Genomic DNA, 26,923 nt, shown 5'->3' on the forward strand with positions numbered 1-26,923 from the left:
TACTCCCATATGCTTTGCCGATTTTCCATCACTAAAAGTTTGAGTTTTTCGGTTCCCATCATATTAGTTCCCAGCTTCACTGTAACTCTTTCTTGACTTGTTAACTGTTCCTTACAAACCAGAAATGTCGTGTTGCACAGTTAATGTTGCACAAAATTCGAGTTATGGAGTATTTTTTGCTTCAACGGAGGAAATGTTTGCTTCGAGAAATCGAGAAATTCGTGTAACCGAATTTCGAGTAATGAAGAAATAAATACACGTGAAGAATAGGACAAACGGCTGGAAAATTTAAGTTACAGTACTTTGAGATACTGAAAATTCTAGTAATGGAGGTTCGAGATATCGACATTCGCCTGTATTATTATTCGTATGTATGTGTCATAAATGAGAGTGATTGGCACATTTTCGTGTAACAAATTTTATGTTGTTTTTTTTAGTTTAAGATTTTAAATTTAATGGTCAATTCACTTTGTAACATTAGATACTTTATGTATGCCTTTTATCCTGCTCTTTTTTCACTTAGACCATGTGATGAAATCCAAGAATTAAAAAATCTTCCTATTTTTTATTTCCAAAAGTTTGCAGCTATGGATAATTGAACGCATAATTGGATTAGAGCATACATAAAAAATGTGCACCTAAACTGTGATATACAGTCGTACCTCTTTCTACATTACAGTAAATGATGGTGACCATTTACAGCTTCTCCTAGGAAAAAGAACGATGGTTGCTGGTCAGCAAATTCTTGTACTTCGAGAATCTATTTTAACCTCTACAGATGGGATTAGCACATTTGGCACTATGTCCCTGGATGTAAGTTCCTCTTCAGTTCTAGTGGTATTAAAATCTTCATCCATCAACACCCGAGAGATCAAGCACAAAACATTAAAGCCCAAATTCTTGACAATAACATGTTTCAGTTTTATAATGACACACGGGAATCACCATGAATGCATTTTGATTGGTCTACGGCTGTTCTGACTAAATTGATCATTTCAAGAGGCATGGCTCTCTCCTGAAGACGTGTAATAGTTGACAACAAGCAACCGAAATGCCCCTTGATGTATGCTAGTTTTCCCTCCATTTGCATACCTGAAAACAATTCTTGGGTAATCTGAATATCCTTGACGTCTTGCTCATTGAGAGAATCTGTTACATGTTTCACTGGCTGAAAGTTGTCACAGTAGTCAACACAGACATCGATCCACGTTCCCCACTGTGTGATGCAAGGCGGAGGTGATAATGGAATGTTGGAGGCTTGGGATTTACAAAATTCCCTGCTTGATGGAGCCTTAAGTAATACCTTCTTGGTTTGTGACACAAGCTTTTCAACTTCAGGGAAATTTGATCTGACTTCGTCGGCTGCTGTGTGGAAGATACAGATGTTGATTCCCATGGGGAACCTGAAATATTTGTTCCAAATGAGTAAATTTATAATACCAATATAGTTAGTCCGTTATTGGACATTATCAGTATTCCAGCTAACTCATTTCTGGTTGCCAGCGTTTTGCCCCAGTGTGCTAAGTTGTGCCCATCAGTTGGTAAACAACACACCTACTAAGACACATGGCTAGTGCATACCATGGAGGTCACTGCACAGGCTACTTGGAGCTGCAGGCAGTGCCAATGCGCTAAAAGAGACTTTGTCCCATTTTCAGAAATTGATGCCTGCGTGCCTGATTTGGGAATCAACATCTATGTCATCTGATGTTTAAGAAGCCTTTCTCATGGACAGTCGAGATTTCTTCTGAGGACGCAGAGCACAGTTTCTCTGTGAAACGTTAAGAATTCTGCAGTATTTACTTGACATGGCATAAGCCCAAAAGCCTATGTAGTATCATGTTTATAAGTACGAGCCGTGAAAGCATTAATGGTAACATGCTTTGATAGTGTCAAAGACTGGGTGAGTTGTCCGTGCGGTTAGGAACGCGCAGCTGTGAGCTCGAATCCGGGAGATAGTGGGTTCGAACGCCACTGTCGGCAGCCCTGGAGATGATTTTCCGTGGTTTCTCATTTTCACACCAGGCAAATGCTGGGGCTGTACCTTAATCAGGGCCACAGCTGCTTCCTTCCCATTCCTAGGCCTTTCCTATACCATCGTTGCAATAAGACCGACCTGTGTCGGTGCGACGTAAAGCAAATAACAAAAAAAATAAAAAAAATAAAAAATTATCAAAGAGGCAACATGTTGCTGAATAGTTCACAGAGTGCAAAACCTCGGTCGTGAGCAAAAATATTCTTCCAGGTCCATCTGTTTCCAACGTACCCACGATAATTTTGGCAATGTAACGGCCCTCAGCATCGCTGATTTCATCAATAGAGAAAAATATGTCTTTCCCTGCAAACTTGTGCTCTTAGTTTGCTCATACTGCTCTCATAGCAGTGGGATACATATTTCTTTGTCAAAGTTGACTGGTCCGGAAGTGAACAGTAGTGTACTTTTCTAAGAAATCTGTGAATTTAATATTGTTCACTTTCCAGATGGGAATGTTTGCAGAAACCAAAGCTTCACACAAGTCTTTGAAAAACACAGACAGGATGACGTCACTGGAGGATGTTTTTTGTGTGAGAAACATGTGAAAAACTTTTTGTCTTCTATTATTTTGGATGTCATGTATATGACATTTCAGCAGATTCAATATGTACACTGCAAACAAAAATTGGAATCATAACAAAAATTAACTACACACACATGCACACTCTCTCTCTCTCTCTCTCTGACACTTAACCAGACTGGCCAAATGAAATTTGTCCTGCTACCCTTGCTTTAAACATCCCTCTCGGATTAGTTACAACGGCAGGTGTCTCTTGGAATGTGAACAATTCCAAGAAGTAAGGGGAGAACAAAATTTCTTTAGTCCCCAGATTGATAAAGCGTCGCGAAGATTCTCAAGTCTCCAATACCTCACGTGTAAATGCTTCAGAATCCTCAAACTTGTAAGAAAATTACTCAGAAAGTATAAAATGATCTAATATTACATATTGCAGTAGAAGGTTTAAAATACAAAACAAGTACACTGGAGATATTGAAAGATAAACACACTAGACTTCTGACAAAAATCAACAAGCAGAGAATAGGAAGAGTGCTTTCAGAAGCAGAAAGAAAATGACATTCAGAAGGGATGAAATAGTATTCGGCTGGCAAAAAGAAGAAAAACCTCCATAAACCTGACTAAAGTTGTTCTGTGTTGGCTAAAAAATTAAAATAAATAAATAAATTCCATGACCATATAATTATAGAAAAACACCTAAAAACAAAATGGGAAAAATGACAAAAAATTACCTAATAAATTAACATTTCTACAATATAGGAACTATGATCAGGATTTCTGTACAAGTTAGCAATGTCTATTTTAATAACAATAATAATGTTACTGGCTTTACGTCCCACTAACTACTTCTTTGGTTTTTTGAGTTGCCAGAATTCCATCCCACAGGAGTTCTTCGGGTCAGACTCCTCAAGATTTTTACTGCAAAATTGCACTCTCATCTGAATTTTTAAGGAGAAGGTGTCATTCATCATTTTTATCTATAAGTGAATGTGTTTTGCACTGTGCATATGTACTAATATCCATGTGACCGTTTTTACGAGGTTTTTTAATTGATGTGTTGACTTATGAAACATGTATCGATTTTAATGTAGTCTATTAATAAAGATGCAGATTGTATTGTAAAGGTGGAATACGTGATAAGGATTGAAAAATTCATGTTTCGCACCCTGGAATAAATTGATAAATTTTAGCTGTAAATCCCAGAGGCAAGCTGAGGCAGTCGAAGGTATGTCCACATAAGATACACACAAGTCAGGATCCACAACGGTGAAATTTATATAAAAATTGTTTAAAATACAAATTATAAATTAAGTTCAAGTCTTTAAAACTAAGATTTCTGTAGAGTTCAATCACGGAAATGAATTACTTACTTTCTCATTTTTATCCGCATACAAGCTAAGAATGTTTTCATCACTTGTGCAGTATAGATAGGCCTACCGTAAGATCAGATAAAATGTCTTTGTTTTTTAAAATGCTCTTTCACTGTCAACGTTTGCCACTGGAGACTGCAGAAATTGTGTGGAGACTTTAAAGAAAGGTTATGGTGAAATTCAAGCATGCTTGACAGAACTTTGTTCACACAGTCTCTATCACTTTTTTTCTCCTGCGCATTCCTTTGCAAACTTCCGAAGGGGTTGATATTCTTTTTAAAAGTCCCATTTTAGAGCACTATCCAGTTGCTGGATGCCTTCAAATTTCTCCAGCAAACTGTTGTCAACCATGTTGTAAGAGAGGAGGGTAGGAGAGGTCTCGTTCTGAACAATTTACCTGCAGGGCCGTTCTTCTTAAAATATGTGAACTAGTTTTTGTTGCCACTTTCTAGAGCCTAAGTTTGAGCATTTATTGCCTTTCTTAAGGTAACTAGAATGTGTGACAGAATGCAGATCGAATATGCAAAGAGGTTGACACATTTTTGTACACAAAAATCTATATTTTCTATTTGAAAGAAAGACATGTCATATGTATTATCCATAAACCCAGTTTTTCATTGTAATATTGTGATTACAATGTAATTTCACGAATTGTTGTCAATTTCTATAATTAGTTTTTGTATGTTGCACAATATAAGACTTCTTATGAAGGGATTTTAATTTTCCTGCATAAATTATGTTTTTAATACATTTCATGTTTATCATTAATGGCAAACCACACCACTGCTAATGACAGAAATGTTCATTTCACTGAAACTGCTTGACACAAGGCTAAAATTGTACCTGATGGTTCTTCCTCTGTGTTTTAGATTTTAAATAATATGTGGTCTTTAAACTATACACACCTTGGTGTTTTCACAGGTGTGGGATTCCTGATAACAAAAATATTAATTTCTGTGAAACTGTTTGACTTATTAAGATAAAATTTCACATGTTGGTTGAACCAGTATGTCCTTAAATTTCAAATTAGTAGTAGTTTGAAAAATTGTGGTGGGGGGTGAGGCCTGTTGACAAAAATATTCATTTCTCTGAAACCTTTTTAACTTATGAAGTTAAGATTTCAAATTATATCTTACGTGTTAAATAACGGAATGTTTGAAAAGAAAGAAACCCTCAGGGAGTTAAATGGGGGTTAAGACCGAAAACAAAACTATATATTCCTCCAAAATCATTTAACATACAAAAACAATATTCCAAATATAGGTGTGAAATATGAATTATTTTAAAACCTTCTACTGTACCTCTAAAGGGGTGAAATGGGATTAGCTCCAGAAACAGAATATTCATTCCTCCAAAACCATTTGCTGTACGAAGTTGTAATTTTACAAAAAGTTGTTTTTTCGTTCGTAGGTGTCAAATATACTTCAAAATATTTCTCCACTAAGGGCTTGAGTGGGGGTTGACTCTGAAAATCACAATATTAATTCTCCCAAAACTGTTCAAGCAAAATCTTAATACCAAATAGCCTATAGGACATTCTGCCCTTAAAACAAGGCATTCCTTCCTCCATTACTATTCAGCCTACGATGTCAGTATTTCATATGTTGGTTGCTTCTACATCCTAGATGTTAAATTAGATAGGGTTCTAAAACTTCCAAATTCTATGGGGTTCAAATGATTGTTAGATCCAAAAATAAATAATCTTTCCTCCAAAACTATTTGACATATGAACTGAGAGTATATTGGTTAAGCGTAACTGACATAAGTCTATCCAAAATGTAAAACTTTGAAATATAATTTTCAGTTTAAAACTGTAGCAAAGCATGGGTATCCAGTTAGCATTAGGATACAATACATATCATAATAGTATATATGAACATATTGTGTCTTTATTAGGAAAGATATCTTATTCAGTCTCCATGTTTATCTCTAGAATGCAGTTGATTTCTTCTATCCTGTATGTTCATATGTTTTAATCTTAATAGTCAGACCTTACCAAACTCAGTTCTCATACTTACATGAAACAGACTGTCCAGAAGACTGAGAGTAAATTCATGTGAAAGAAGTGACTTCAGATCCTTTCCACATTCTTCTGATACACTTTCATTACAAAATTACTGTGTAGCGATAAAGTGTGCAGTGTCTTATATAATTCACAATGTTGGATTCCTGGACGTCCTTAGTTTAGAACCATTGATCAGCCACCCTGAGTTTACTTGTGTAGGGTTGCCAGTTCCTTTCTGTTGCTCTGTTAACCAATAGCCTGCAGTTTACGTATCCAAGTATTAACCATGCTCATTGTTACCTAACTTTGATATCTGAGGATCCACTTTATTTCAGTGTGGCTTCATCTGGCTTATATGGGTGTAGAATGCATTTTTAGGCATATGCAATGAGCCTTTTAATAAAAGGGATGGAAGTAGAACAAACACATGTGCAGGTATTTTTGCTCATGGAATGGATCTTGCAAGTTTGATAATCAGTTATACTGTAACTGATTGAGCCCATTTCTTAAAATAATGTTGCTATCTTTATTTTTTGTTCTACATATTATTTCACTGGCAGGTTTTTCATCATATATGAGTTGAGTATTGATATAGGATCAATTTAAATAAATGCATGGATGAGTAATCTGGAATCTGGAGGCATTTCTTTCGTTATTTATGGTGCTTGTACTCTCCATCGAAGTTTGATATCATCATGAAAGAAATTCAATTTCCATATGCATTTGAAAAACTTCCTTCCAAATCTACATGAAATATTTTAATTTACCATGGCTGGAAGTATGTGCCGCTACTGTTGCCTGACGGCCATTGTGTTCCACCTTATCCTTTGTATGCATCGAAATATGCAGTAAGTGTCTTGCTGTTGGGTCTGGGAGAGGAACAGGATGAGGCTCTCTGTATTTTCATGTGCCATCATTATATGCGTGTGAAATCATTTGTTGCCACTGACACTTTTTAATTCAGTTGTGATGAAGATTTTTATGAAGGAGCATGAAGATTCTAACCTAAAGGTAAGTTTTCTTCTTATCTCTCAGGTAAGTACCTTTCTAATACATTCCATATAGTAGGCCTTATACATCCTGTTTCTCTGACCACCTTGCAATGCTGTCCTTTATTGGTCTTTTTAGGTAAAGATTGTGTTAAATAAATATTTGTATATTGTTTCTCAGATTGCATTAAATCCAATACAAACTGCGAGGTTTGCCATTGAAGACCTTTTGCAAAATTTATTGAGCTCGTTTCTTCAGCTTGTACGGATTTCAGTATGCATTAGTATTGATCTGTCAGCCTCCAAATTGACATACTAAATCTTATTCATGTGTGAATTTAATCTTTCATTGCTCTGTTAAGGTATTCATTTCTTAGTTATTATTTTTTTCTGGGACATTTTTCCTGTATGGGCAGTTAAGTGCAGTTCACAATTTGTAAAAAGATTATGAAACTATCAGCAGTTGGGCAGGCATAGAGCAGTAATCTTGTTGACAAGACCTTGCTGTCCTATAATTGATACGTGTATACGGGACAGTTGATGGTTATTAGTGTTTGCAGTCAAGTATGTTGCAAATGTTAGTTGCAATGGGTATATAGTTGAGGTTCAGTTATACCTAGGCTCTGATTGGTTCTCATGTAATATGGGTATTGAAAAAATTAAGAAACATCGTAAATAAATTGCAAAGTTCTAAGAAAATCACAACAGTCTCCTAAAAATTCAAATATAAGCAATAAATTAACCTGTATGAGAAACATATATTGAAAAAGGCATTATGTCAGGGTTCTGAAATAAAATATGACTTTAATAATATTTCGTTGCAGATGTCTGATCCCTATTTTGGCTCTTAATAAGCAGAAATATTTGTATTTTGTCAGTGACTTTGGCTGTTATTTTCACTATACTTATCATCATTAAGTGTTGAAAAAGCCTACCATTCTCTTCTGCTTTTAAAGGTTAAATAATTTTAACTATTGTCTAATATGCAAATCTAATTTCTAGGCTCATTATTTATTATCTTTAACACTAATAAACCACTGGGGATTTGTAGTTAACTAAAGAAGTTTTAACAGAAGTTGAAAGTTTAAAGGAAGGCATATCAAACTTCTTTTGTTTAGTTTTGGAGGACACAGTGGAGAAATTAAGTAGTACAGCACTTGTATCTAAAGAAATTGTAATTTTTGAACTTAAAGGTACATTCTGTCCATTTCAAGGACATCATATTATCCCGTATGTTCATATATTGTCATAGATTTTGCAAATAGTTTTGTTCTGATTGCTGTAAAATTATGTACTCATTTGTTTTTACCTTATATGGTTAAGTGAGGGCTAGGAGCCCTAGTTTCACCATGAGCAATAAAGATATTTAACACTAGAACAGCCAGAGCGGTCATTTTGACCATTAGCCAATTTCAAGGTATTCCCACGCTCGTCCTTTTTACGCACGAGGTTGTGCTTTTGAGACTTATAATCTTTTAGGCTTATGTACTTTTACGCCAAAAATTACATCTCTAGATGGTAAAGGAACACCGATATTGTCCATTATACCTAGGAAGGCCATAAACGGCCATTTTGACCACTTCACTTCCTTGGTGAAGGTGAGCTCTATTCTGCTCACTGCTTGCTTCCTGTGATATATTTACAAATGGTGCTATAGGGGCTATGATGTAACTAAATAGTATGGCTCTAGCTGTGGTCGCAAGTGGACGAGTTAGTGCCTGTTCCTTGTGTAGTATAGTGCGTAATAATGGCTCGGCAGCAAAAACTTACTGCTGTTCAGTTATTAGCAGAACTCGAAAAGCTAGGAGAAGGCGAGTCAGGTGACGAAGATACATTATCTGATATAGACGCAATCAGTGGCGATGATTTTATACCTCAACAGTGTGGTAATATGTTGGATAGTGATAGTGATTCGGCTAATGAAAATATGCACACAGTGGACTTCGCACCTACGATAGATGCAGTTACACCTTCAATTAGCCATGATAAATCTTGCAGCAGAGGATGGTCTCTTAGCAGTGGGCAACCTGTTCGAAGAGGAAGGCAGCAAGGTGGAAGAGGTCATGAGCTGGTAAAGTCTCCTTCATTTGCACTAGCGGAGCAGTTACGTGGTAAGGATGGAACAACTATTTGGACTGTTATCGACAGTAGTGGGTACACTCCTGGAAGGATGGCTGCTCAGAATGTACTGAAAGAGGCAGCAGGACCTACTTCTCACGCCAAGCGTAACGTAGAGGCTAATAGCAAATGTTAGTGCCTGGTGTTTATTCATTGACACACACATGTTGAAGCATATAAAGATGTGCACAGAGACCGAAGCTCGTAGGCAGACAATGGATAACAATTGGTTTATTTCTTTGGAAGAATTAGGTGCTTTTATTGCTTTGTTATACGCCCGTGGAGCTTATAAACTTACTAGTCTAGCCATAGATCATATGTGATCTTCTTTATGGGATCCCCATGTTTTCACTAACACTATAGCAAGATACAGGTTTGAAGAAATTCTAAGGTATTTGCGCTTTGATCTCCGTAAAACTAGATCCACTCGTTTGCAGACAGATAAATTTGCTTTGGCGTCTGGTATTTGGAATAGATTTATTGAGAATTGTTACGCATGCTATAACCCAGGAGGGAATGTCACAGCTGATGAACATCTCTTCCCCAGCAAAGCTCGGTGCAGGTTGACGCAGTATATAGCCAACAAGCCAGATAAATTTGACATAAAATTCTGTCTACTGGTAGATGTTTGATTCTAAGTACTGTGCAATGGGTTTCCTTATCTTCAGAAAGACAAAATGCGACCTGCCAATGAGTTACTGCCTGAAAATGTTGTCATGAAACTTAGGGACCCATACCTCATGAAAAGACGTAACGTGACCACTGATAACTTCTTTACCTTGGTAAAGTTGGCTGAGAGACTGAAAGAGAAGAAAACTAGTATTGTTGAAACAATCAATCGAGTGAGAAAGGAAATCCTGGAGTCAATCAATGCATTACGTCTGAATCTGTACAAGACTGTCATACTTCAGAAGGAAGATCACACTAATCTCACATTATATCAAGGAAAAGTGAACAAGAATGTGCTTCTGCTAAGCACTCTACACCCAAGCGTTCAAGTCAGTGAAGATAACAAGAAGCTCCCTAGTACTACTGAATTTTGTGAAGGAACTAAGTATGGTATGGATGTAGCTGATCAAATGGCGCGTGAATACACTACTACGGCTGGATGCCTAAGGTGGCCTGGGCCTGTACATGTATTTTACAATGTACTTGACCTAGCAGTTCCAGGACAGAGAATCTTTCGACATGATTATATTCTTGAAGTAATGCAAGAACTAAGATCAGATTTTCTGAAGACAACATCCCGGTTGATTGAACTCCTTACACTTCAGTCTGAGCCTCAGACTCAGGTCCAATGGTCCAGTCGTAAGCAACGACAATGTCGAGTGAACACCAATTGTAAACAGAACAAAAGCTCTGACACGTGTTCTTCTTGCAACAAAGTAGTCTGTGGAAAATGTTCATGTAAGGTAATCACTTGCATAAATTGCTTGTCAAGTGCCTGAATAGGCTTGTAAACAAATAGAGACTGTTATTTTTATCATGAGTTTTCCCAAAGGCGTTGATTCAGTAGCAAGTCCACCAAAATATTTCATTGTTACCTGTTAACAATGGATTGATCTGTATACAATACATCCCAATGCTTAACTATGTTGTTTTAAAATAAATTATTGAACATTCATATGTTTCCCAGATCATGGATGCTAAATATACAGTATATCAGTAAGCTGCAGTGGTCAAAATAACCGCCTGCAGTCTTTGTAGGTATGAGTAAAGTTCGGCCATTCTAGTGTTAATAATAACAATAATAACTGAAAACGACATCAGAAACCGAGCACCTCTCATAAGAATAATTAAACAAAAGCGGTTTCAGGACAGACCACTCTCTACGAAATCAGGTGCTCTCTGGTCAAAGGAAAGATGAGAGAAACGTAGCCAGAGAACGCATCAGTACTGGGCAAACATCAATTCCCTCCTTAAGTGGAAAAGTTGAACACCGTGGTCCTCTGGTGGCCCATTTGAAATAGTGATGATAATAATTTATCGTATGGCTTTTAATGCTGGAAGTGACCAAGGACATGTTCGGCTCGCCTGGTGCAGGTCATTCTATTTGATGCCATAGGCAACCTGTGCATCTGGATGTGGGATGATGCTGTAGGGATAGGGTGAAACCCAGTGTCGGCACATAGCCTACTCCTGTTGAATAACACCAAGGGGTCTGCTCAGAGCTCTACGTCTCCATCTGATGAACAAATCACCATCAACAGCTCCATATGGCCTCATTCCATATGAGCACTGCAGACAGATTTGGAAATTAATCCAGGCTTTTGGCATGAAACTGAGTAATTAGCAATTGTATACCATCACCACCTCCCCTAACGTGCTGGCCAACATTCTGATGGTGAAATTTTTTTTCTTGACTAACAGGACTCGAACCAGCTAACCACAATGTCACACCATATATACTTCAACACCTTAACGATCATGGCCACTAGGCGTACTATAATAATAATAATAATAATAATAATAATAATGAAGATGTGTAGCTAATAGGAACAATTATTTTAGAATTCAATTTGGAAAATAATAGTATTTTTGCATGTTGCATATGGAAAATGGCATAAGTAGAGCCCAAAAACTTGCTCAAATAATAGAGTTCCATTTAAATGCTATATGTTCTGTCCAGACTATAACTAGTAATTAAAAGGGCGGTGTAGAAACTGGAATAAAATAGTGTAACCTATCACTAACCTCCAGATCTTAGTTCTTATCGGAAAATAGGCCCATGAGAATCCTGAAATTGCAGTATTATAATTAGTCATATTTGAATAGTTATAATCACGACTGTGGTATATTGGTGCACACTTGTTATTGGAAATTTGTATATGTTTTCTACTGATACATAGTTATCTTAGAAACATTAATCAAAAGCTTGAAAGTTAAGAAGGTAGATAGAATGTAAACATCGGACACAGCATTACACAAAGAGTTCATCACCTAGTCCGTCTGCCTCCATAGTTTAATGGATAGTGTTATTAGCTGCCGTCCTTGAGGGCCTGGGTTCGACTCCTGCTACTGCCGGAAATTTAAAACTGGCAGGAGGTGTGGTATGTGGTTGAAATGGTACATGCAGCTCACCTCCATTGGGGGTGTGCCTGAAAAGAGCTGCACCGCCTCCGAATGAGGACACGAGTTTACTTACTTACTTACTTACTTACTTACTTACTTACTTACTTACTTACTTACTTACTTACTTACTTACCACCTGGTCCATACATTAAGCTTTATTTAAAGCGTATAAAATATGTTTGGGTGAAATTCTGAATTAATGAAATAGAACTTATCTCCTTGATTTTCATGATGGTTTCTCAATTTTCCAGCTATGTATATTCATGGTATAGCTTTGGTCAGGCCGAACCTGAATACATGTGTGTGGTGTGGAGCACTAGGTGCAAAATATGTGTGTATCAGCTTGGAAGAGTGCAGAAGAATACTTACAATATTTACATTTTAAAATAACATCTTATACCCACATATGGGATTTCATACAACAGACTTCTGCTGAATTCAGAATTTAGAAGATCGTAAAGAAAAAGATCCAGATATTTTACAAAATAATCAATTTACAAATTGATAATCTTGAGTTCCTTTCCTTACTGAATTTCTGTGCGCCATGCTCAAATTCAAGATAAATTTAACATTTTTAAATAAAAAAGTTTAGACCATCTGCTCGGCAAAATTCACCACTTAACATACTATGCATTATCTATAACAGTGTATCTCAGAAAAATAATGCTCTTGATTTTGGTAAAAACATGACAATATTTTTAAAAAGAATTAATGGCTAGCATTGACAGATAACACTTGTGATACAATACTAGGCCTATTTTGGAACAGTCTTGTTAAGTCCAAGCCCATAATAACAAGTAAAATTAGATTAACCCTGGATTATTAAACTTTCCTCTGCCGGACGAAGCGCGCGGATATTAGTAGCTTTCTTCCCCCTCCCGCAAAGGTATTTGCTTCACTTTCTCTTTAGCTTCCTTTGTGTGAGTCCTGACCTTGTAGAGAACAGTTGTGTCACTGTACATTGCTTCATTCCATCTGTACGAGGACTCCGTCGTCTGAGGTACAAATGCTTAGTGATAACGTTACTTTTATATTTTATACGTAGTAGAGCATTCATTCATTCATTCATTCATTCATTCACTTATTTATTTATTCATTCATTCATTTATTTATTCGTTTACTCTGCATATTCTAAAAATAAACAATAGCTTATTGCACACTGTCAATGAGTACCTCCATTATTAACATCAAGATATATAATTTCATTCTTACGTTCGCATTAGCTGTAATTATGTGTTGAAATCGGGAATCCAGTCCAGAAAATGGAAGTATATTTCAGATGGCAGAGAATATCAGAGATGACCCACCACAATAATACAACTTCTGACAGAAGTAGATGACACTGGCGACAACACAGCAGTAACTGGAGAGATGTGCAGTGAGCCGGAGGATGGCTTTGAAGAGGACAACATCGAATTAACTGACAGGGGATCTGACCCAGAATATAACCCACAATTAGATGATTCCTATGAATCTGATGAGCTGGGGAGAAAGAGAAGACTTGATCCTGAACCAACATACTCTGATGAGGACCCTGATTCGACTAATAGCAATTCAAACCCGATTGTTTCCAATGCTAGGCATCCGAATGTTGTAGTCCCTAATGAGACCAATCTACAAGGGAGAAATAAACACAAATGGTCAGCACTTCCATCGAGAAACCGTAATACCCGGACACCCGACAGGAACATAATTCATATAAAGCAAACCCCTTTAGGAGAAGCCAGAAATGTTTTCAAACCATGGAATCATTTTCTTTATTCTTTAATGATTTCATTTTAGATAAACTGGTACAACACACGAATGAGGAAATACAAATTCAGAGTTGAATCTACTCTACAGCTAGTGCAACAATTTCTCAAACAAGCAGGGAAGAAATCAACGCTTTTTGGTGTACTTGTGTTATCAGCAGCCATGAAAACCAATCATCTTCCTACAAGAGAGCTGTTTGATCCAACTTTCTATGTTTACAGAAATACGGCGACAATGTCAAGTGAGCATTTCGATTTTCTGTTGAAGTGTCTTAGATTCGATGATAAATCTACTAGGTTAGAGAGACGAGCGAGTGACAAATTTGCAGCCATTTGAGAAGTGTGGGATCAGTTTATCAAGAACTGTCGAGGCTCATACAAGCCAGGAAGTTACACAACCATTGACGAACAACTCGTTGGATTTTGTTGACAATATGCTTTCAGGATGTACATCCCCAACAAACCCACAAAATACGGAATTAAGATCGTTATGTTGAACGACGTTGGGACCAAATATATGATCAACACTAAGCCATATTTGGGGGAAAATACGAATGTGTCTGGTCAACCTCTCGCCATTATTTTGTAAAAGAACTGACTGTGACCATCCATGGTTCGAATAGGAATGTAACCATGGATAATTGGTTTACCTCCGTCCCACTGGCCGAAGACCTTTTGAAACCACCGTACTTTCTGACAGTTGTAGGAACAATAAGGAAGAATAAACGCAAGATACCTCCTGAGCCCCTTGAAGTGAAGAAGCAAAAAATCGGCACATCAGTGTTCTGTTTTGATGGACCAAAAACTCTTGTTTCGTACAAATCAAAGCAGGGTAAAGTCATTGTTCTGCTATCCACTACTCAGGAGGACATAGAAGTAAGGGATAACAGCGGCAAACCTGCAGTAATTAAATTTTATAACGAAACAAAAGGTGCAACAGACTCTTTCATACAAATGTGTTGCAGCATGAACTGCAGTAGAAAGTCGCAGCGCTGGCCTCTGTGTGTATTCTTCACTATGATCAATATGTTCTTAGTGAATGGATATATTTTGTTCTGCCACAACATCCTCCGAAAGGGAGGAAAACCTATCTCGAGAAGGGCATTCGCACAACAGTTAAGTGGTGACCTGATTAGACCTCACTTCCAGCTCCGCCTTACGTAACTAACTTTGCAGCAGTCATTACATGGTATGATCTTTGAGATCCTCAATGAAAATCATATAGTACACAGGCCAGATCAAGCACAACTTGGCAAAAAGAAAATATGTGCATTTTGTCCCTCAAAGCTACGAAGAATGACACGGATTTATTGTACTGTTTGCAATCGAGCCATGTGCGATGACCACCGATCAACAACGTGCTAAGTGTTGAAATGACACCAGTTTGTGATTAATGGAAAAATCTGTCTATGCATAGAATGTATTATGTGCTGGGTTAGTTATTAAGTTTTAAATAAAGTAATTGTAAGAGTTATGGAAGGTTTTTTTTCCGTAGTCTCATAGATGAATGCTTAGTGATAACGTACTTCATAGAAGAGCTTAGTAATCTAGGGTTACTTAAGTAATTTTACTTTGTGTCATAAAGAAAGCTGGTGTAATTGGGATCAAAATCTTGTAGTAGGCAATAAATTAAACATAGCATAGCACAAAACCAACTCACCAATAAATGTGCTACTTGGGATATATATCCCACAAATTATTGATACAATTCAGGGATAGTGAATGGAGAAAGGACATAGCCTCACATACACAAATGTGTCTGCATCCCCCACTTAAAATTATATTATTAAACAATTACAATTATATTAATTCATCCAAAAGTATTTCACAGATGAGGTATTGAATTAGCTATAGCTGTGTTTTTGGCAATATGGCGATGGAGTCATGCTGGCTGATTTAATAGTATGACACAGCCTGCACATAACGGCAATTAGACCTCATACTGGACATGTGAGGAAGAGTTGAGCAGAAGATGGGTAGGACATGAGATGTCAACATATTTGATTGCACATTATCAGTGCCAGATGTATTGTCCATTCCATTTCCTAAATAGTGCAGTCACCGGGCGAGTTGGCCGAGCGCGTAGAGGCGCGCGGCTGTGAGCTTGCATCCGGGAGATGGTAGGTTCGAATCCCACTATCGGCAGCCCTGAAGATGGTTTTCCGTGGTTTCCCATTTTCACACCAGGCAAATGCTGGGGCTGTACCTTAATTAAGGCCACAGCCGCTTCCTTCCAACTCCTAGCCCTTTCCCATCCCATCGTCGCCATAAGACCTATCCGTGTCGGTGCGACGTAAAGCCCCTTGCAAAAAAAAAAATAGTGCAGTCAATGGGCTTTTTACTGTCCATGTTGTTAAGAGTGTATTGTGAGTATGTGGATTCAGGTAAAACCTTCACCACCAGGGCCAACTAGTGTGGTGTGCAACATGTTGATGACAGACATCGCCGTTGGCTAGTTCAGATAGAGTGTATTGACGGGCCACAGTGCACCAGATCACATGTAAATTTAATGCTGGTCAGCAGTGAAGTGTGAACAGCCATACCATCCTGAACCATCTCCTCCCAAAGGGGTACGGAAACTACTATCCCACCAGGGTTCCTCTGCTCACTGTACATCACTCATCACAAGGCGCAAAGACTAATATGAGCAAAGGGACACTGCCATTGGACTCTCAAAGCATGGATAAAGTTTGCCTGAACAGATGAGTTGAGGTACCAATTGGTACTTTCCAGTGGTGGGGCAAGAGTGCGTTCCCAAGCAAATGAGATAAAGGATCCCTCTTGCCAGCAGGGTACAGTTCCAGCTGGTGGTGTTAGTAGCCTTATATGGGGAATGTTCAAATGGGATAAAATAGGACCATTGGTGCATTTGACATTGTCCTTCACTGATGAACGATACAGGAACTTGCTGTCAGATCATACCTACCCATTTATTTGTTTACCTGTAGCACCCTGCAGGAGACCTGTACCAACAAGAAGACAATATATCTCCTGAATTGTTGGTTATTGGTTCGATGACTTTCCATGGATATTAGGTCACTCAGGCTCAGTCCTATTAAACACATCTGCAATGTTATCAAGAGGAATGTGCCTATTCTGAACCCTCTGACTAATATCCATGCATTATGGGAGGCTGTGCAGCAGTCATAAATCAGTATGGTTCTCCAGTGCATTGTAAAGCCCATGCCATACTGCATCACCGTCATCATCAGAGCGAAAGGGGGTGGGGCACATGCTACTAGCCAGATATCTTTAATTCTATTGCTCAAATGTTTATAGTAGGGGGGGAAAAAGGAGCATTGCATTTTGTTTAACCTAGATCATTGGGTATAATTTTTTGTAACACAATAACTTGGTTCATAAAATTATAAAAATAGACCAGAGTCTCCGAAGACCTTAAAAAGTAGTTAGTGGGACGTAAAACAAATAACATTATTATTAATAGACCAGAGGCCTAATATTCAATTTTAAAAATGGTTTGGTTCTTAGTTGAGTATTACCACATTGACTATAGATGCAGTGTCTGCTACAGAGGACAAACAAAGTGACTAATTTCTACCAAACTCAAAGAACATATCTGTCTCACCAGAAACCAAGATGGTGGAAGTTTCAGTTGTAGCTTTGTAATCTTGAGAGAAATATCCTAGGGATTCTGGAAATGTACACACCTGAACTACTGTATATGAATTGAAAAGAGAATGGTACAAAATAAGCAAAACTTGGATGTTAAACACAAATTACCAGTATGCAGGTCAGACCAAGAAAACACAGGACCAGGCAAGTTATTGAACAGGAAAGGAAATTGTCCATCTGACTACAGAGTAAAAGATACATTTCAGATGTTCCAAAGATGTCCCAGAACTCACAGCAGTTTGGGATGAAGAGACAGTTTTGTCATCCATGTATGTTATGAAGAGAATTAGGCTAAGGATGCATCCTTGTTTGAGTTCTGCCATAGTTTCAGACTCTTGTGATTCTGCAATTAGATGTCCATCTCCTTTGCTTCAGTATCATCCATACTATTTCTCTCAAAATGGTGTCAAATGGCTTTTTTAAATCATTGAAGGCCAGGTGTGTCTCTTTCCTGTGCTTTATGCTTTGTTTGGTGATTTGCCTGATGGTAAATATGAGGCCTTGGGTACATTTTCTTGTTCAAAACCCAGACTATGCTTCAATCAGCTGTGATTCCAAGATTTGTTAAAGTCTCTTTAATTATTTTCCTCCAGATCTACAGTATTTGCTACCTTAGTGATCTATTAATGGAGAAAAATAACAGTGCCCAACCTAGGCCAAGCTCTTTCAACTTATTCCTATACTAACTTAACAAATAAGCCGACAAAGAATCAAACCAAAATAAATCATCATATAATAATCGGCAGATGCTTGCTAATGGCCCGCGGACAACTCCCTTTCGGAGATCCGCTAGCCATGGAAATACAACTGTAATGTCAATTAACAGAATAACATAAAATAAGATACACGGCAAACCGACACCCTGGTGTTAGGCCACCTGTCAGAGGGGTAATGTCCTACTTTACCTCTCCTGCCTAACACAGCAAGTCATTATACATTCCGTACTTACATCTTCACTCATGACCTACTACAACTTACTGCACCAGTCATCACATTGCGTCAACTGCTGAGTCACTGTTCTATATTTTTCTCATGTTTCTGCATTGCGTATTGATCTGCTTTCATTCTACCTCTCATTACTCACTATGCCACCATATCTAACTTTTCACCAAATTACCATCCAAATATACTTAACTATAATCTCACAGCCTCTCTAGCTTCCTCCTCCTTAATAAACTGAACCGTCTTTCCTTATTTACAATCACTCCATTATCTCACCATTCTCCTCCACTACATCTCACTTCTTTTCTAATTTCCAATCACTCCAATTATCTTACCATATGAAAACCTACAACCTGTTTTCCAGTCAGTGACCGGGTCAGGGATGTAATGAATGAATCATATATAGGCTGTTAGTACGATGGGGTCGCCACTCCCAAAGTGATATATTAATGACTGATAGATGCTATGAAGTGAGAATGGAGTGTTGCTGGAATGAAAGATGACAGGGAAAACCGGAGTATCCGGAGAAAATCCTGTCCCGCCTCTGCTTTGTCCAGCACAAATCTCACATGGAGTGACCGGGATTTGAACCAGGGTATCCAGCGGTGAGAGGCTGACGTGCTGCCGTCTGAGCCATGGAGGCTTCTTATCTTACCATACTCATACATTATTTACAACCACTCTACACTATTCCACCATCCAACTCATAGTAAACTTCCTACTTTCACGTTACCTCTCATTACTCACTATGACATCTTCTAACTTCTACCATTCAAATACAAGTTACAAACAGCACTATAATTCCACCAATAACTTACTCTTATCCATCACCACTCCAATCACATTTCTTCTTCTTCATATTTCACTACCTCCCTTATCATATTATTTACAGTCAGTCTATAATCTTTCATCAACCAACTTTTCCCTTTATTTTCCACCATACTCATCCATTTCTGCCCTCTTAACCCTCTTTCATTACTCATTACTCAACTATTTACATCACTCTAATCATCCTCCACATTAAATTATACCACCTCTTCTTACTCCTTTGATAATTACCATACCATATCTATAACTTAATAACTCTTAACTCAATTACAATAATCACTTACAAATAGCACTACAATTCCACCAATAACTTACTCTTAGCCACTACCACTTTATACTCTTTCATCGACCAACTTTTCCCTTTATTTTCTGTCATACTCATCCTTTTCCACCCTCTTAACTCTCGTTCATTACTCACTCTACTAGGCAACTATTTACATCATTCTATACCAAACCTCCAACCCACTCGCCACAGTTTTATCACTTAATCACTCTTCACCACCCTTGTCACCACACAATTTTGACAATCACTTATTATCTTACTAACATTATTTAACTTTTTACTTCTCATTAATACACCCTCCTCGCCTTGTATCTTTTTTCCCCATAAATCCCTTTGTTCCAAACAACTTTTTTATTGAATTCCTTCTTCAGACCTTCGAATTCACTCTGCATGTGTCTTACACAGTCCTCAATACCAGACTCTTCTCTTACTTTCCTGTCTATTTCCCTGGGTACTTCTATACTCAACATGCTGCTTCCCTTTGTTCTTCCCTGTTCACCATGCCCGTCTTGTCTCGCTCCAGCATTGTGTTCTTTTACCTGTCTTTCCTCTCATCTTGACACTATACTTATCTCACTTAACTCGCGGCATCCATTTGTTCTTTCCTTATTACCATGCCCGTCATCTCTGGCACAGCTTTCCTTTACCTGCCTCTCTTTCACTCTCGTCCCATTCACTTCTTCCTGATTCCGATCCCTTCTAGTGCCCGTAATTTTATCACAGTCCGGTATCTAACCCAACTTCTATTGGTTACCACTAATTGTTGTCCCCTAATGTGTGCTCTTAATCCTTGGAGTCTGGCTCTCACTAAATGTTTCTTTAGGATTTTTTGATTCTTATTACCATCCCTTCCCATGTATCTCTTAATCCGAATTCTTTCACTCTGTGGATTACCCGCATTTCTTATCACTGTTTCAGCCATCAGTGTAGATAACAACTTCACTCTTATAGGCCTGTAACCATACGCTTTACCAGTCCTTCCCGCATCATCTATATCAATTTTGCTGAAGTTGATTTTCATTTCTTCTGAATGACGTCCACAACTTAGTAAATTGTCCCCAAACTGTCCTCCCCTTTCTCTTCTGGCACTCCATAAATAAATACGCATTTCTTCCTGCACTCCTGACTACTATCTTCTATTTCTATCTTTAGCTTCAGTACCTCCTCTTCCATATTTCTTATTTTCTCTCTGAGTAGCACGATTTCTCTCTCGTTATTTCCCACTTTGGTCCTTGTTTTGTCCGTTATTTTCTTTATCCATTGCCTCATAGTTTCGAACACCTTCACTTGTTCCCGTATCATACTTTTAATCTGTTTAAATGGGCAAACTTCCTCCACAACCTCCTTTACCACTCTTCTTATGACTTCTGCGTCTTCCCAATTTATGTCACCACTGGAAATCAGGCCTCGGTTTACTTCCATGCCCCCTATCACTAGAAATACCATAATCACTGCTGCCATCATCATCATCTCACCCTTCATTCCCTGCTGATACCTACTGGTATGATGTGAAATTTCTAGTGGAAAATCAGTTCCAGAAGTACCAATAATCAAAGATGGTGCCAAGCAATTTGTAAATTACAACAAATTAAATCAGTATATCATAAAAAATAAATAAACAAAATAAATTTAACTGTGAGGAAATGGACATAAAAATTATAATGAATGTATCGAGTATATTAGCAAGGAAACTGAAACAAGCTTACTTTCAATAAAAAGAAAGAACCCCCAAGACATTCCCCTAAAACCTTGGGTTACCCAAGAATTATTCACATCAAAGACTCACTATTTTTGGAAAACATAAGTAAAAATCCCCTCTGCAGAAGTCATTGAAAAATACAAAAGAATCAGTAATAAAGTAACCAAATTAAAAAGAGAGTTACAAAAAAGGTATTATGAACACAGATTACAGAATTTCAAAAACCAAAAAGAAACATGGTATGTAGCCAATGAACAGAGTTCTCTCAGAGCAACCACGTTGAAAGCTTTAGATAGAGAAGAATGGCGGAGTAAGGTTCATCGGCTAGAGGGCTGAATATTATGATATTCACGACACCTCAGTCATGAGGCAAAACGAAGAAGAAGAAGAAGAAGAAGAAGAAGAAGAAGAAGTCAATGAAGTGTTAAATAGGAAACCTGGACATAAACATGAAATCAGCCTTCTGGTGGTAAATGATGTCAGCATTACAAACACAGAGGACATACTAGTCATTTAAATGAACTATATGTTAATGTAACTGAAAATAGAAGAAAAGGCCTTCCAGAGGATGAGCAAGTTCATGGCAGCACAACAGCTGAAAGTCATACTAATAGTATTTTCATGTCTCCAACTGATGAATGTGAAGTTCTCAAAATTATCACTTCTCTAAAAAATAAAAATAATTTAACAGAAGATAAAATAACCAATGTCATGTTAAAAACTTGTGTTGAAAGTTTAGTGCCATATATTGTGGAAATTATTAACTGTTCAATTCTCAGTGGAGACATACCCCAATTACTCAAATGTGCCAGATTTGTACCTATCTTTAAATCTGGAGATAATACAGATCCATCCAATTACAGGCAATTAGTATATTATCTGCGATTCGAAAACTCATAGAAATGGTAGTAAAAATTAGATTGGTAAATTTTCTACATAAAACTAATTACTTATCTGATAATAAGGATTTCTCTCAAATAGAGAAACTGATGTCATATTTGATACAGTAATAGATGTTCAAAAGACCTTAGATGGAAATAAATTAGTAGCAGTGTTACTCATAGATCTTAAAAAAGCATTTGACCTGGTTGACCACAAAATACTTCAAAATACTTTATCATTTCTTTGGACTTCCTTTTGTTAACAGCGTCCTGAATTCTGCCAACTGTTTGCAACTACATGACTGCCAAATAGTGTCACTACCTATTTTGAAACATGATACATTCTAGCATCTAATATAAATTGCCTCTGGTTTCTCTGCACCAAAATGTAGTCAATACCAGATTTCTTGTATACCTTGTGTATTAGTTTACTTTTTTGTGTAGAAATTTAGTACTTGTAAATACAATTTTTTTTCCCGCATGCACAAGTCCAGAAGTCATCTGATGATATACATGTTGATTCCCATAGGGAACCTGAAATATTTGTCCCGATTGAGTAAATTTATAATACCAATATATTGGGAATCAACATATATATCATCTGATGGCCAGGCGTGCATCACTTTTTGGTAATGAGACAAAGTCTCTCAAACTGCATTGGCACTGCTGGTGGCTCCAATTAGCTACGCAGTGGCCTCCACGGTATGCATTAGCCATGTGTCTTGGTGAGTGTGCTATTTACCAACTGATGAGCCCAACTTAGCACACTGGGGTGAAACGCTGGCAACCAGGAATGAGTTAGCTGGAAAATTTCTAATGTCCAATAGCGGACCATTTATATTGGTATCAGAAGTCGTCTGTTCTCTCGGTGTGTCTGCTGTCCGTATTTTTCTGCATGCTTTTCATTCCTTCAGTGTTGTTTCCGAATCTGCCATTGAAGTCACCAACGATAATTTTATTTTGCAATGTGGTATCATCACAGGAATTGCTGGTCAAATTAAGGGTTTCTGTTGCCATTCTTTCATTAATAAATTTGCAGCTCTTGATACGTGTATATTCTATGGGTCCGATCCTTTTCCTATTTTCTTTGCTTTCGAGACTGCTAGTACATTCAGCCTTGCTCTAAACATTTTGGACTGTAGTTCACACTCCTTGCCACCTAATCCTTGCACATTCCATGTTGCATATGTTAGTCCTTTCCTCTTACCTGGCCATGAGCAATTTAATCAGCCAGTTTCATCTCTGTTCCTCCTTTTAATAACGGTATCTTGAATACTTCAGTTATCACCCCAAGTCCCAAAATCTTCTGGTTGGCATTCCCTCCCTTGTAGCCCCCAACCTGCTGGATTTTCTGTTACCCTATCTTTCGAGGCTCTCCCCTGTCTGCAAGGTAACAGTTTGACTAATTTCACTTACTTGTTGGTGGTGAAGACTTGCCCTGTCCCACTGTTTTCGTTAATTCTGTGTGGCTATTAACGCAGCCCTAATTCCACTGCGTCCTCCACAGTTTGCTAACAGTGCTACCTTAGTACAAGGCTGCTTAATCGAATTTCCCCTTATTCATGGCTAACTCCCATATCTGAGAGCCACTCGTGATCTACCAACTCCGACACAGAACACTAAATAAAAGTAAAAGAACGTAAAAAATGACCAAAATATTTGGGTAAAGTACCAGATATGGTGTACGGGGGGCGTTCGAAAAGTCTGTGCTAAAATAAAAACTACTTATGTGTTTGGGGTAAACCTTTATTTTTTATTTTTTGACATAGTCTCCTTTTAGACTTATACACTTCGTCCAACGATGTTCTAGTTTGTTGATCCCTTCGGAATTGCAGGATTTGTCCAAGTCTGCAAAATATCCATTAGTGTTTGCAATCACCTGTTGTTTGAATAAAATCTTTGTCCCGCCAGCCATTTCTTCAAATTGAGGAACAAACAGTAGTCCGAGGGAGCCAAGTCTGGAGAATAGGGGGGATGTGAAACGAGTTGGAATCTTATTTCCATTAATTTTGTGACCACAACTGCTGAGGTGTGTGCTGGTGCGTTGTCGTGATGGAAAAGGACTTTCTTGTGGGCCTATCGCAGGTGTTTTTCTTGCATCTCGGTTTTCAAATGGTCCAATAATGATGAATAATATGCAGCTGTAATAGTTTTACCCTTTTCGAGATAGTCGATGAGGATTATCCCTTGCGAATCCCAAAAGACAGTCGCCATAACCTTTCCATAATATGCTTACAGTATCGTGATTTTTTATTGCACCTTTTCAATACAATTAATTGTAATGTATTGTATTAAATTGTATTGAAAAGGTGGAATAAAAAATCACAATATTGTAAGCATATTATAGCAAAGTTCAATACGGGCCTAAACATGAGATTAGTTACATGTAATAACCTTTCCGGCCGAAGGAACAGTCTTCGCCTTTTTTGGTGTAGATTCCCCTTTGGTAACCCATTGTTTAGATTGTTGTTTGGTCTCAGGAGTGTAGTAATGTATCAATGTTTCATCCACAGTGACGAAACGACGCTTAAAGTCCTCCGGATTCTTCTGGAGCAACTGCAAACCATCCTTGCAACACTTCGCACGATTCCATTTTTGGTCAAGCGTGAACAATCGCGGCACCCATCTTGCGGGTAGCTTTCTCATGTCCAAATGTTTATGCAAAATATTATGTACCCGTTCAGTCAAGATGCCCACAGCACTAGCAATCTCACGCACCTTAATTCTTCTGTCATCCATCACCATATCATGGATTGGGTCAATGATTTCTGGATTCGTAACCTCTACAGGCCGTCCAGAACGTTCAGCATCACTTGTGCCCATATGGCCAGTCCAAAAATTTTGCAACCACTTATAAACTCTTCTATTTGAAGGTGCAGAGTCACCATAATGTTTATCAGGCTTCTCTCTAGTCTCCTGAGGCATTTTTCCTTTTATAAAGTAATGTTGAATCACCACAAAAAATTATTTTTCGTCCATTTCTTGAAAATCACTCGACTTCCTTGATTCACACGAATGCCAAACACAAAGAAATAGACCAATATGGCCAAAACTTGGAATGCGTTCATTCAAGAGATGCTACTAACTAAACATGACCTCAATACGCGCCGGTGGTGCCATCTCTCGGACTTCGCACGGACTTTGCAAACCACCTTCGTACATTATCCAAAGCCTAACACGGAACTGTTAAGATATCAGAAGTTTCTCATGGCATGTTTTACACCAAGTATTCCACTATTAATTATTTTTAAATAAGCATGATACAGGAAGATAGGAAACTTAAAAGGGTCCACCTTTTCAATACAAATGTTATAGTTTATTTACAACATATATTTACGCTTGGAACTAGTTTCGACGCTGTTTGGCGTCATCTTCAGCCAAAATGTGGGAAATAGGCTAGCATGTAGACATTTATATTACAAGGTGTTACATTAGTGTGATTAAATGAGAGAACATGAAGACGCGAAGTACAATGTTAGTTTTCAAAGTGGTCCTGAAGGGTGAGTCGAACTTGTATAAACATGAGATAACATAATCACTCGAACAATAAAACATATGAACATATAAACTGTAACAAAACCATGCGGAAGTACAAGATGATTGGCATTGGAGATTCAAATTAGTTCAGACACTCTTCCATTGAATGTTGCCTGCCGCGAGTGTAGTACAAAACATAGGTGATATTTCAATAAACACATCTTCTCAAAAATGCACGTAACATTATAAAATATTTGGGTTGAGGTGAAATTTGGCAGTTAGGGATTGAAATCACTTATTCAATAGGCGTCAATTCAAAAAACAGCTGTAAAGGGTGAGACAAGAATTGCACAAGCGTGAGTTTGGACTCGATAAATGCAAAAAACACATGAAACACACTCGAAAATGTAGGTTTGTGATGGATTTGGCACAAAGGATCTGCGTTTAATCATTCATTGAATGGCACCGGTGCGAGTGTAGTTCAAATGTGAGTTAGGATTTAAACAGCCATTTCACGCCATAGCTTTACCGCCTTAGGTCACGCAATAAACATCATAGAAACCTGCCCCCACCCTACACGTAACGCTGCAACAATACACCACAAATACTGGCACAGTCAACCTACCATGTTCACCTCACACTTGGATTCAAATATACATTTGTACCAGTTTGGATATGTTGAGCCCTGTCTCGTACTTACGCTGCGCTTGACTTATATGGCACCTGACGAAGAAATCCTACAAACTTTAATTATTTAACTGCCAATTTCACCGTGTACCACGGAAAGTTGAATATGTTATTTATATTTGAAAATATTATTTGAGTCCTAACTCGTATGAATTATAGCTTTTGCATTCACCTTCATGGACTGTTTTGAATTGACATTACTGAACATCTGCAATTCGAACCTTCACTGCCAAGTTCATCTCGCAACATAAGTTCAGAGTTCACGTGCAATTCTATGAGGCTGTTTAAATCCTAACTCACATTTGAACTACACTCGCACGGTGCCAGTCAATGAATGATTAAATGCAGACCCTTTGTGCCAAATCCATCACGAACCTACATTTTCGAGTGTGTTTCATGTGTTTTTTGCATTTATCGAGTCCAAACTCACGCTTGTGCAATTCTTGTCTCACCCTTTACAGCTATTTTTTTGAATTGACACTTATTGAATAAGTGATTTCAATCCCTAACTGCCAAATTTCACCTCAACCCAAATATTTTATAATGTTACGTGCATTTTTGAGAAGATTGTGTTTATTGAAATATAACCTATGTTTTGTACTACACTCGCAGCAGGCAACATTCAATGGAAGAGTG

The 26,923-nt window shown here is 37.8% G+C and overlaps 1 protein-coding gene across 12 annotated transcripts in view; it reads left to right on the forward strand.

The window, feature by feature from the left end:
• LOC136878885 (broad-complex core protein isoforms 1/2/3/4/5) overlaps positions 1-26,923 on the forward strand; it is a 681,897-nt gene that overhangs the window by 304,292 nt on the left and 350,682 nt on the right. The gene's annotated exons all lie outside the window — the stretch shown is intronic.

Source organism: Anabrus simplex, chromosome 8 (assembly GCF_040414725.1).
Source record: "Anabrus simplex isolate iqAnaSimp1 chromosome 8, ASM4041472v1, whole genome shotgun sequence".
Classification (NCBI taxonomy): Eukaryota; Metazoa; Arthropoda; class Insecta; order Orthoptera; family Tettigoniidae; genus Anabrus; species Anabrus simplex.